This window comes from Erinaceus europaeus, chromosome 3, assembly GCF_950295315.1.
Source record: "Erinaceus europaeus chromosome 3, mEriEur2.1, whole genome shotgun sequence".
In the NCBI taxonomy this organism is placed as follows: domain Eukaryota; kingdom Metazoa; phylum Chordata; class Mammalia; order Eulipotyphla; family Erinaceidae; genus Erinaceus; species Erinaceus europaeus.
Window position 1 is genome coordinate 100,029,248 of NC_080164.1, and position 11,649 is coordinate 100,040,896.

Below are 11,649 nucleotides of genomic sequence, written 5' to 3' on the forward strand. Positions count from 1 at the left end.
TTTCTCATGTATATTATTTGATACTTTAGGAGCCCTTTTAAATTGTTAAAGGTCACACTGTCATGAATCTAATCTTCTTAAGCAAGGGTATTATTTAAGTTCCCAGGCTACTGCACCCTCAGAGCATTGTTTGGCAAGTTCCTGCAGTTACTCAGACTGGGGAAGAAAAGTGCAAAATGCAATAGAGAAAATTCCCTTCTCTAGATAAACTAGCCACTATTTAAATAGGCAGAAGGAAAATGCGCAAAAACAAAAGATGTCTGTTGCAGGAGAATAAAAGTATTCTATTTTCTTTTTAATTGATTGAATGATGATCAACAGGACCACAGGATAAAAGGCATACAGTTCCACACAATTTCCACTGCCAGAGTTCAGCATCCCATCACCTCCAATGAAAGCTTTTCTGTTCTTTTATTTTATTTTTAATTTTTCATTTGTTCTATTTTTTAGTTTATTTATAAAGTGGAAATATTGACAAGACCATTAGATAAGAGGGGTACAATTTCACATAATTCTCAGCACCAGACTACCACATCTCTTTTCCTCTCTTGAAATCTTTCCAATTCTTTTTTTTTATTATTTTTTTTATTTTTTTTTATTTTTATTTTTTTTATTAAAGAAAGGATTAATTAACAAAACCATAGGGTAGGAGGGGTACAACTCCACACAATTCCCACCACCCAATCTCCATATCCCACCCCCTCCCCCAATAGCTTTCCCATTCTCTATCCCTCTGGGAGCATGGACCCAGGGTCATTGAGGGTTGCAGAAGGTAGAAGGTCTGGCTTCTGTAATTGCTTCCTCGCTGAACATGGGCGTTGACTGGTCGGTCCATACTCCCAGTCTGCCTCTCTCTTTCCCTAGTAGAATGGGTCTCTGGGGAAGCTGAGCTCCAGGACACATTGGTGGTGTCTTCAATCCAGGGAAGTCTGGCCGGCATCCTGATGACACCTGGAACCTGGTGACTGAAAAGAGAGTTAACATACGAAGCCAAACAAATTGTTGAGCAATCATGGACCCAAAGCTTGGAAAAGTGGAGAGGAACTATTAGGGAGGTACTCACTGCAAACTCTAGTATACTTCTGCTTTCTTACTTTGGTGCCATACTCCAAACTCAGTCAATTTCTGCTTTGCGTTTCTACTTCTTTTTTTTTTTTTTTTACATGCATAACATTCCCCAGATTCCCATTTAGTAACACAACCCCCACTATTTCATTCATCATTTTTCATGGACCTGTATTCTCCCCACCCACCCACCCACCCCAGAGTCTTTTACTTTGGTGTAATACTCCAATTCCATTTCAGGTTCGACTTGTGTTTTCTTTTCTAATCTTGTTTTTCAACCAATTCTTTATCCATCTAGGAGTATGAACCCAAGATCATTATTGAAAAAAAATTTTTTTTTGAAGCTGAGATCTAGTTTTTAGATCTTTTAGAGAATGTGTGATTACAACTTCCTGGATTCTTAACTGGCAGGTTTTAGGATACAAGTTTGTTGAGAGTGAATAGTAGTAGATTGGTATATTCCTATATTCTAGTTACCAACCGTTCAGGTGTGGGAAACATGCTTTAACTAAACTTTGGTGATGGCTTTTGATTCTATGGTGAGTATTTCATTTGTCAATTTTAACCCCATTATTATTTCCTTAGATTTACTTCTCTGTTTTTGAATTTTATATTTATGGTGTTACTACTATATCTATTTAGATGTCATCCTAAATCCCCAACTTTACCATTTTGCTTTGTCTGAATTTATTTTTTCGACATTTACATTAGTTGCTTTTAAAAAAATCCTTATTTGTTAATTGGATAAAGACAGCCAGCAATTGAGAAGGAAGGGGGTAAGAGAGATGGAGAGAGACAGAGAGACAGAGAGACACCTGAAACCCTGCTTAACTACTCCTGAAGCTATCCCCTGCAGGTGGGGACCAGGGACTCAAACCTGGGTCCTTGGTCATTGCAACATGTCCACTCAACCAGATGTACCACCACCCTCATTATTTGATTTTTAATATATATATATATTTACCTTAATTACTTTATTTTATCTGATTGGAAAGAGAAATTGTCTTTATCTTTATCTGTCTCTGTCTTTCATGTTCTATCAAAGAAATAATAAAAATAATGGCACCCCCCCTAGTTCCCCACCTGCAGAGGAGTTGCTTCGCATGCCATGAAGTAGGTCTTCAGGTGTCTGTCTTTCTCTCTCCTTCTCTGTCTTCCCCTCTTCTCTCCATTTCTCTCTCCTATCCAACAATGATTACATCAATAATAACTACAACAACAATGGCAACAAAAGGGGAAATAAATTTTAAAAATAATAATAATAATGACAACCAAGCGTGATAGAGTCATTATACAAGGACATAGGCCCCACAACAATCCTAGTGGATAAATAAATAAACAAAAACTTCAAAAACAGTTTTTTAAAAAGACAGTGTTTCTTTTTTATATAAATAAAAAAAATTAAAAAGACATATCTTATCCATAATAAAAAGAAATATACAATACTCTTTTCTTTTCTCCCCACCTTCTACCCAGTTCTGATGAATCATTAGAGTATAGCTAATTCATTGCAGATTGAGTTTATGTCTAATAAATTTGAATAGTTATTTTGTGTAAGCAGAGAAAGAACACAAAAATACTTTTAGCCTGACTTTATGGGAAGCTGATAAGAAATCTCACATTGGGGATCCAGCAGCGGGTTAAGCACACATGGCACAAAGAGCAAGGACTGGCTCAAGGATCCCGGTTTCAGCCCCCAGCTCCCCACCTGTAGGTGGGTCACTTCACAAGCGGTGAAGCAGGTCTGCAGGTGTCTTTCTCTCCCCCTCTATGTCTTACCCTCCTCTCTCCATTTCTCTCTGTCCTATCCAACAACAACATCAATAGCAATAATAATAACTACAACAATAAGGCCAATGAGGACAACAACAGAAAAAGAAAGAAAGGAAGGAAGAAAGAAAGAAAGGAAGAAATAAAGAAAGGAAGGAAGAAAGAAATCTCACATTGAGCTCTTAATGATACCTAGGTCTCAGGACTCATCTCAATAGTTCCCTTAAGAGTCCACCTACAATGCCTGTATTTTGGGGTCAGCTGCTCTCTTCTCTAAGTTCTGCCTGCCTCTATAGCCAAAGGAGCTCTCTTGTTGCTTTCTCAGCAGACTGGAACCTATAAGTGCATCCGACTGCATTATTCTTCTTTGTCTTTGACAGCAGAATTGATTCCATGAAGCAGTAAGGCCTCTGACATTTCACTAAAAATCTGAATCATCCATTCTCATTATTATAGAGAAACAGCAAATCTATCCCTGTATTTACACAAGCAAGCATTGATTTGAGAATACCTACCAAACTTTTTTCACATTCTGTTGATGTTCCAGAGAGAGTAAAAAACTGAATGTTTTAGTGTTACTGTTTTTTTTTTAATCTGACTTTACTGAGATCAAAATTATCACAGAGAAAGTAAGGAAAAAACAATATTAAATTTAGGGGGGAAATGAAACTGTTATTTCAATGTGAAAATTCAGTTTGGCAAGCCTTCTAAGGTCACTGGGACAGAAGCCAATGTCCCAAGAAGTGGAAGAACAGACATGCCCAGGATTTTTTTAAAGCACAAATAAAGAAAGTTCAAGGAACATCCTGATTAAATAAGAGCATGTTTATGTGTTTGTGCAAGCACATATTGTTTTAATAAGTAGAAAAGAGATTCTTAATATAGAACAGCACGCCTAGGAATGCAGCTGTGTCTGAGAAAGAGCTATGCAAAAAGGGTATAAATTGCAGTAGCTGAAAATAAACATTGATGTTTTTCAGACCAAAAAAAAAAATCAGTTTGTCTCATTGGCTTATTATTATTTTTTTCTTTCCTTCCTATAAAAAAAATATTTCTGAAGCAAACATTGTGGAATGTTCCAACAAAGTTTTCTATTCTGTGCTTGATAGTGTCTGGTATAATGTCCATGTCGTTGATAGGTTTATTAATGGTAATATGTGGTGGTCCAGTTTTATTCTTATGTACATTTCAATCCAATATTTCCCAGCACGTTTTGTTAAAGAGACTGTCTTTTCTTCATCTAGTATTTTGGGCTTTTGTCAAAAATTAGTTTTCCTTAGGTATGAGGGCTTATTTCTGGGATCTCATTTATATTCCAGAGTGTTGTATGAAAAGCAGCCATGTGGACTAGGCAATGTTGTACCCAATTAAGAGCCCATAGTACAGGGTGCAAAGGTCCACACAAAGATCCGGGTTAGAGCCCCTGCTCCCCACCTAGTCAGATGTTTTGCAAATGGTGAAATAGGTCTTCAGGTGTCTTTCTTCCTCTCTACCCCCCTCTCCTGTCAATTTCTCTCTGTCCTAGCAAATAATTTTTTTTTAAAAAAGAAGGAAAAAAAAGGCCTCCATAGCAGTGGTTTCTTAGTGTTGGCACCAAGCCCCAGAAATAACTGGAAGCAATAAAATAAAATTTAAAAGATAAAATGAAGTAAAATTTTTTGTCCTTATAAGAAATATAAGCCTAGTTCTTCATCAATATACATGACTATTATAACTCAATTTCAAAACAATGACTATTGAAAGGTAGTGTTCTTTCAACAAGCCAAAGTGTGCTTCATAAAATGACTTGCTAGTTCATTGAACCATTTGGTTTCAAAGTCATTTATTAATTAAAATATTATTCTATTTTTGTGATGTGTGGGCTGAATGTGTATTTCTGCTGCAAATTCATGTGTTAAAATTCAATTACGGTATTAAGAGGCTGGGCTTTTGGGAAGCCATGAGGGGAACGCTTATGAATGAGACATTTCTCCAAGAACATTACTCCTTTGCTTTATTGTTTGTATCCTTGAACCAGGAAAGGGAATCTCACAAGACACTGGGATCTGTTAGCAACTAAATCTTTGTACTCTTTACAGTAAAAAATTGTGAAACATAAATTTTTGTTGTTTATTTTGAAAACATGTAAGAATTTTTGTTTATATTATTAAGCTGTATCACACACAACTCTTTTTGATATTACCATTTCTTAGGTGACAAAACAGATTCTGCTCATAGATTTTTATTGACTATTTCTAAAGTAAGACTTAGCTTGGTAATTTATATATTAGTAAAATGTTTTAGCTTTGTATAGTTCCAGTATATAACTTTAGTAAAATCTTTATTTTTCTACCATGAGACTGGAAAAAATGAATTCAGTAGAGATCACATGGAATTTCATATAATAAACTTGTATCCCCACTACTTCAGTCTTTCTCTTTTTTAAATAAACTTCATTCATATATTTTATCTTATATAACAGAGAGTAATTGAAAGGGAAGGGGGATGGAGAGACAAAGAGAGAAAGAGAGGATTGCAGTACTTCTTCACCATTTGTGAAGCTTTACCCCTGCAGGTGGGGATCAGTGACTTGAATCTGGACCCTTGTGCACTGTAATATGAGCACTTAATCAGGTGTGGTATCACCTGTCCCCATCTTGAATTTTTCTTCGGGGACAAATCTCAATTCATTTAATGTGGAAAGAAGCCTATACACACAAAAGGATGGTTTATTTGCCAGTGTCCATTACTTAATCTAAAACTGTTTATACAATTTCAAGCTAACAAAAATGCTTCAGAGAACAAAATTAAAATGTATATAATGTTTTTAATTTTAGTATAATTGTATATAACCTGGAAATTTTATATCTATGTTTCTAGGTGAAATGGTGTTTAGTATTAAAAAATATGCTTTACTGTCTTCATATTAGCTCTAAGAGATTGTGAAATCAATATTTCTTTTTAAACAGAGCACTGTTCAGCTCTGGCTTATGGTGGTGTGGGGGATTGAACCTGGGACTTTGGAGCCTCAGGCATGAGAATCTGTTTGCATACCCATTATGCTATCTACCCCTGTCCTGAAACCAATATTTCTATCTACTTTCTTAGAAAACATGAGGAAGTTATGATTAATAAATAAAAGCAAAATGAACATGTTATACACAAATTATAACTTTGAAATATTCACCCTTCATGTCAAATCATTTACATTTGAATAACTTTATAAATGTTTAATTTAAGGAGAGAGGCACAGAGGGAAAGACCAGAGGATTGAAGCTCAGTCCTTGTGCATTGTATTATGTGCACTTAACCAGGTGTACCACCAACTGACCCCTACATAGAATTCTTAAGTCACTAAAATTTCAGTCAGGTTTATGAAAACATACTAGTTTATATAAATACTATTTGGAAAGCACAATTTAACTAAGTATCTAAAGAGAGATATCCCTGTTTCTGTATTTTAATTTTTATTGGGCATATTAGTGGTTTATAGTAAATATAGTTATTACTATATGGATAATATTTCTAAATTATCTGCAAACACTGTCACCCTTAGTCCTGCTCAACCATTTTGCAAGAGAACCTGAAAATCTTCTTCACCCCAGGTTGTACTTTGTACTTTGTGTTTCTCCTTTTTTCTTCTTATTTCTCAATATTGTGATAGCTCATGTCTTCAGTTTCATTTGATTCTAGGGACATTTTAATGTTTTCCTTCATTTCCTCTTTGACCCAGTTGTTAAATAGTGAATTGTTGAGTTTATGTACTTTGGGGCTTTTTACTATTTTTCTGTTTGTTTCAATGCTATTGAATTTGCTGACATTGTCTTTGTGGCCTAACATGCGGTTTATCCTTATGGATGGGTTGTGTGGATTTGAAAAGAATGTGTATTACAGTTTCTTAGGGTGAAGAATTCTGAAATGTCCAATAGGTCTAATCTACACATCTCTTCTTTTAATTATCTTCTTTCTTTATTAACTCTCTGTCAAGTTGAGAGGATAAGGTACTGAAGTCTCCTACTATTATTCTGCTGAAAATGATATATTTCACATCTCTTTTAGTAGATAATTGATGTGTTTAGATGGGCCCTCAGAAGGGTGCAAAAAAGTTAATAATTGTTAAGTTTTCTTGGTTTACTGGTCATCTGATCATTATGTAATATTAATCTCTATTATTAATTTTAAAGTCAATTGTGTAAGATATGAGAAAAGCTGTTTCAGATGTTTCATCTATTTATTTACTTATTTATTTATTTATTTATTTGGCAGTCCATTAGTTTGCATGATAGTTTTCAATCTTTTCACTTTGAGTCTCTGTTTGTCCTGTTGACTTGAGTCGGATTCTTGAAGTCACTTGTTGTATAGTTGTATTGTGTTTTATGGTCTATCTTCCTACTATGCGCCTTTTAATAGGTGAATAAGGGCCATTGAAATGTATTGACATTATTTAGTTTAACTTTTTAGATTTGAGCTTTTCTGAGTGTTCTAATATATGGTATGGTTTTTAATGCTGTTATTGTTTATGAGACCATTATTTTTATTTTTCGTTTATTTGATAATGATCTACAAAACAAAAGTATAAGAGGGGACCAATTCTTACCACAAAAGTTCTGCATCCCATCCCCTCCATTGAATGGCTCACTCTTCCTTATCCTTCTGAGAGTATGGACAAAAGATATTTATGGGGTGCAGAAAGGGGAAGGTCTGGCTTCTGTAATTGTTTCTTCGCTAGACATGGACACTGACAGTTTGATCAATACCCTCAGCCTGTCTATATCTTTCCCTGGTAGGGCAGGGCTCTGGAGAGGTGGGATTATGGGACACAATGGTAAGGTCCTCTTCCCAGGGAAGTCCAAGTTGCCCTTATGGTAGCATCTGCAACTTGCTCACTGAAAAACCTTAAGATACAAAGCAGACAATAATTAGGATTCACCCATATATCAGATTTCAGACTCAGGCAAAAAAACAAACTAGTTTTAGCTACAGACACATTGAAATATAATTAAAATATGCCTACTAAATATCTACAAAATGGAGGACCCCCCCCAACACTTCACCTGCACTATTCCAGCCTTTAGGTCCATAATTGTCCAACAGTTTGTTTGGTTTTGTGTATTAACTCTCATTACAGCCACCAGGGTCCAGATGCTAACAGGATGTGACTAGACTTCCCTGAACAGACAACCCTATCAATGTGCCTTGGAGCTCCACTTGTCCAGAGCCCTTCCCCACTAGGGAAAGATAGAGACAGGATGGGAGTATAGATCGACCGGTCAACTCCCATGTTCAGTGGGGAAACAACTACAGAAGCCAGACCTTCTACCTTCTGCATCTCACAAGGATCTTGGGTCCATACTCCCAGAGGTTTAAAGAGTAGGAAAGCTATCAGGGGAGGCGTTGGTATATGGAGGTCTGGTGGAGGGAATTATGTGAAACTGTACCCTTCTTATCCTATGATTTTATCAATGTTTCCTTTTTATAAATAAAAAATTTAAAAAAAAAGAAAACAAGATACAAAGCAGAACAAATTGTTTAGTAATCAGGACCTGCAGGCAAGAATATAGCAGATGAGATTTGGTGTCTCCATTTTAGAAAAAGCTAGGAAGTCTGTTGGCTCATAAAAAATGGAAGGGAGTATGAATGTGTCCTCAGTCTTTTGGAAGAGTTTTAAAAGTAGAGATATTAACTCTTCCTTGAAGGTTCGGTAGAATTTATTTGTAAAACTATCTGGTCCAGGAGTTTTATTCTTAGGAAGGCTTGTGATAACTGTTTCAATCTCTTTGACTGGGATTGGCCTGTTCATATTTTCTAGTTCTTCTTTTTTTTTTTTAATTTTGGAAATTTATAGGTAGCTAGGAAATTGTATGTTTCTTCCAGGTTCTCTAGTTTGGTGGCATATGGTTGTTCATAGAAGCCTTGGATGATACACTGCATTTCTGTGGTGTCTGTGGTTGTAATAACTCCTCTTTCATTTACAATCATAATTATTTGAGTCTTCTCCCTTTTTTTTTTTGTCAGTCTAGCTAAAATTTTGTCAATTTTGTTTACTCTTTTGAAGAAACAGAATTTAGCTTCATTGATATTTTGTAAGGTTTTTTTTTTTATTTTCAATATTAGTTATTTCTGTTGTAGCTTTACTGTTTAAGTCCTTCTGATTGCTTTAGAGTTCCTTTGTTCCTCTTCCTCTAAGTCTTTCAGATTTGCAAGGTTGTTTATTTGAGGTTTTTCTCCTTTCCTAATATGTGCTTGTATAGCTATGAATTTCTCTCTTAATACTGCCTTAGCTGTGTCCCCAAAATTTTGATAGCTCATATCTTCATTTTCATTGAATTTTAGAAACATTTTTTATTTTTTCCTTTATTTCCTCTTTTAACCAGTAGTTGTAAAGTAGTGTACTGATGAGTTACCATATTTTGGGATTTTTATTAATACTGTTTGTTATTAAGACTTAATTTAATTCCATTGTGGTCTGAGAAGATTCTTGGAGTGATTTTGATGATCTTGAATTTGTTGACACTGTCTTTGTGGCCTAAATATGGTATATCCTTGAGAAGAACCCATGCGGACTTCAATAGAATGTGTATTCCAGTTTCTTAGGATGAATGACTAAAAATTTCCAATAATTCTATAGTTTATCTCTTCATTTTTATTTATTTATTTTTTTATTTAAGAAAGGATAAATTAACAAAACCATAGGGTAGGAGGGGTATAACTCCACACAGTTCCCACCACCCAATCTCCATATCCCATCCCCTCCCTTGATAGCTTTCCCATTCTCTATCCCTCTGGGAGCATAGACCCAGAGTCCTTGTGGGTTGCAGAAGGGGGGAGGTCTGGCTTCTGTAATTGCTTCCCTGCTGAACATGGACATTGACTGGTCGGTCCATACTCCCAGTCTGCCTCTCTCTTTCCCTAGTAGGGTGGGTCTCTGGGGAAGCAGAGCTCCAGGACACATTGATGGGGTCTTCAGTCCAGGGAAGCCTGGCCAGCATCCTGATGGCATCTGGAACCTGGTGGCTGAAAAGGGATTTAACATACAACACCAAACAAATTGTTGAGCAATCATGGACCCAAAGGTTGGAATAGTGGACAGGAAGAGTTAGGGGGGTACTCAATGCAAACTCTAGTGTATTTCTGCTTTCAGGTGTATATTTTGGACTAGTTTATCGATACGTGTGAACACATGCTCTCTTTATCAGTATTTTCCTTGGGGATCTCAACTGTTGTTTCCCTAATATTGCCATTCCTTTCCTCCAATGTTGTTTTCAATTATGTGATTAATAAGTTTATTATTGCTTGCATACTTTTCTTATCTATGGTTACTTCTGGCTGATTTGTAGTTTCTTCTGGGCTCTTGTCTTCACTCATTGGAGTAGCAGTTTTATTTGTTTTTGATCTACCCATTTTTTTATTAATGTGTTTCTTATATTTATGTTCTGAGAGAGTCCACTCTGAGTCAGATTTCTTCCCCAAAATAATTCCCAAATGTGTGTCAGTTAATTCAGAAAGCTGAAGGAGGAAGGAAGAAAGGATGAAAAAAATGAGAAAAAGAAAAAAAAAGAGAGAAAAAAGAAAAAGATAAGAAAAAAAAAACAGTAATAAAAGAGCAGAGAAAGGATTTATTTATTTATTTATTTATTATTTAATTGTCTATGTGGGGGGAGGGAGAGGATGAGTGGGGGGGTAGGAAAAGTCAAACAAGTTATTTTAGCAGTGAATAAGACACGCAGTCCCCTAGCAATGGAAAATACACTAAGGGTTAATTCTGGTATGAAGAGGGGGAAAGAGGTATGCATTTGTCTTGTATTGATAATAAAATAGAACAGAGTAAAAAACCTGTCCTGTCTTCAGCTTGGATGGCTCCAGATTGCCTCAAGCCCCCTGAGTGGAGGCCGCTGATTGGCTACTTAGAAAGAAAAAGGCCAAAGGTTTCAGAAGGGAATAGAATTAGAATGAATGACACCCTCTGGTGGGACAGAAATCTTGGTAAAGAAAGAAGCTCAGCAGGGGAGCCTGCTAGGAGCAGATCTCTGGTCCTCAGGGACTTGTTATGGGGGGAGTGCACTTTGGGAATAATAATTTAAAAGAAAAAATTGTTTTCCCTTTCTTTTTACTCTATTTTCTAACCCAAATTGAGTTATAGTCACCTCATTGGTGTCACCACTAGGACCCCTTATTGACTGGCCTACTAAAGGCAAAAAATCCTACCATTTCCACTAGATGTGGTCGGAGCTCAAGCCACTAGCCCCTTCTCATTCCGCCATCTTCCGGAATACCCCTCTATCTCTTCATTTTTAATTGACTCCCTGCCTCAATGATCTGTCAAACTGAGAAAGTGGGGTGTTGAAATTCTCTACTACTAGTGTGTTGCTGTTAATTTATTGTTTTAGGTCTTTCAGTGGATGTTTGATATATATATATATATATATATATATATATATATATATATATATATATATATATGACATCTCATTGTGTGCATAGATACTAATAATTGTTAATTCTTCTTGATTGAATGATCCTCTGAGCACTAAGTAATGTCCATCCTTACCTTTTAAATTATATTTAAGTTAATAGCTATCATGTCAAGATGAAAATAATTGTTCCTGCCCCTTTTTTGTGGTCCACTGGCTTGTGTGATCATTTTCCATCTTTTCATTTTGAATCTGTGTTTGTCTTGAGTTAGTTGGGATTTTTGCAGACAACATTTGGTTGGATTGTGTTTTCTGATCCATTTTACTACTCTGTGCCTTTTAGGCCATTGACATTTATTGATAGTATAGATTGAAGATATTTTAATGCCCCTGTTGTAAATTTTTAGAGTGTTCTGATATGGGG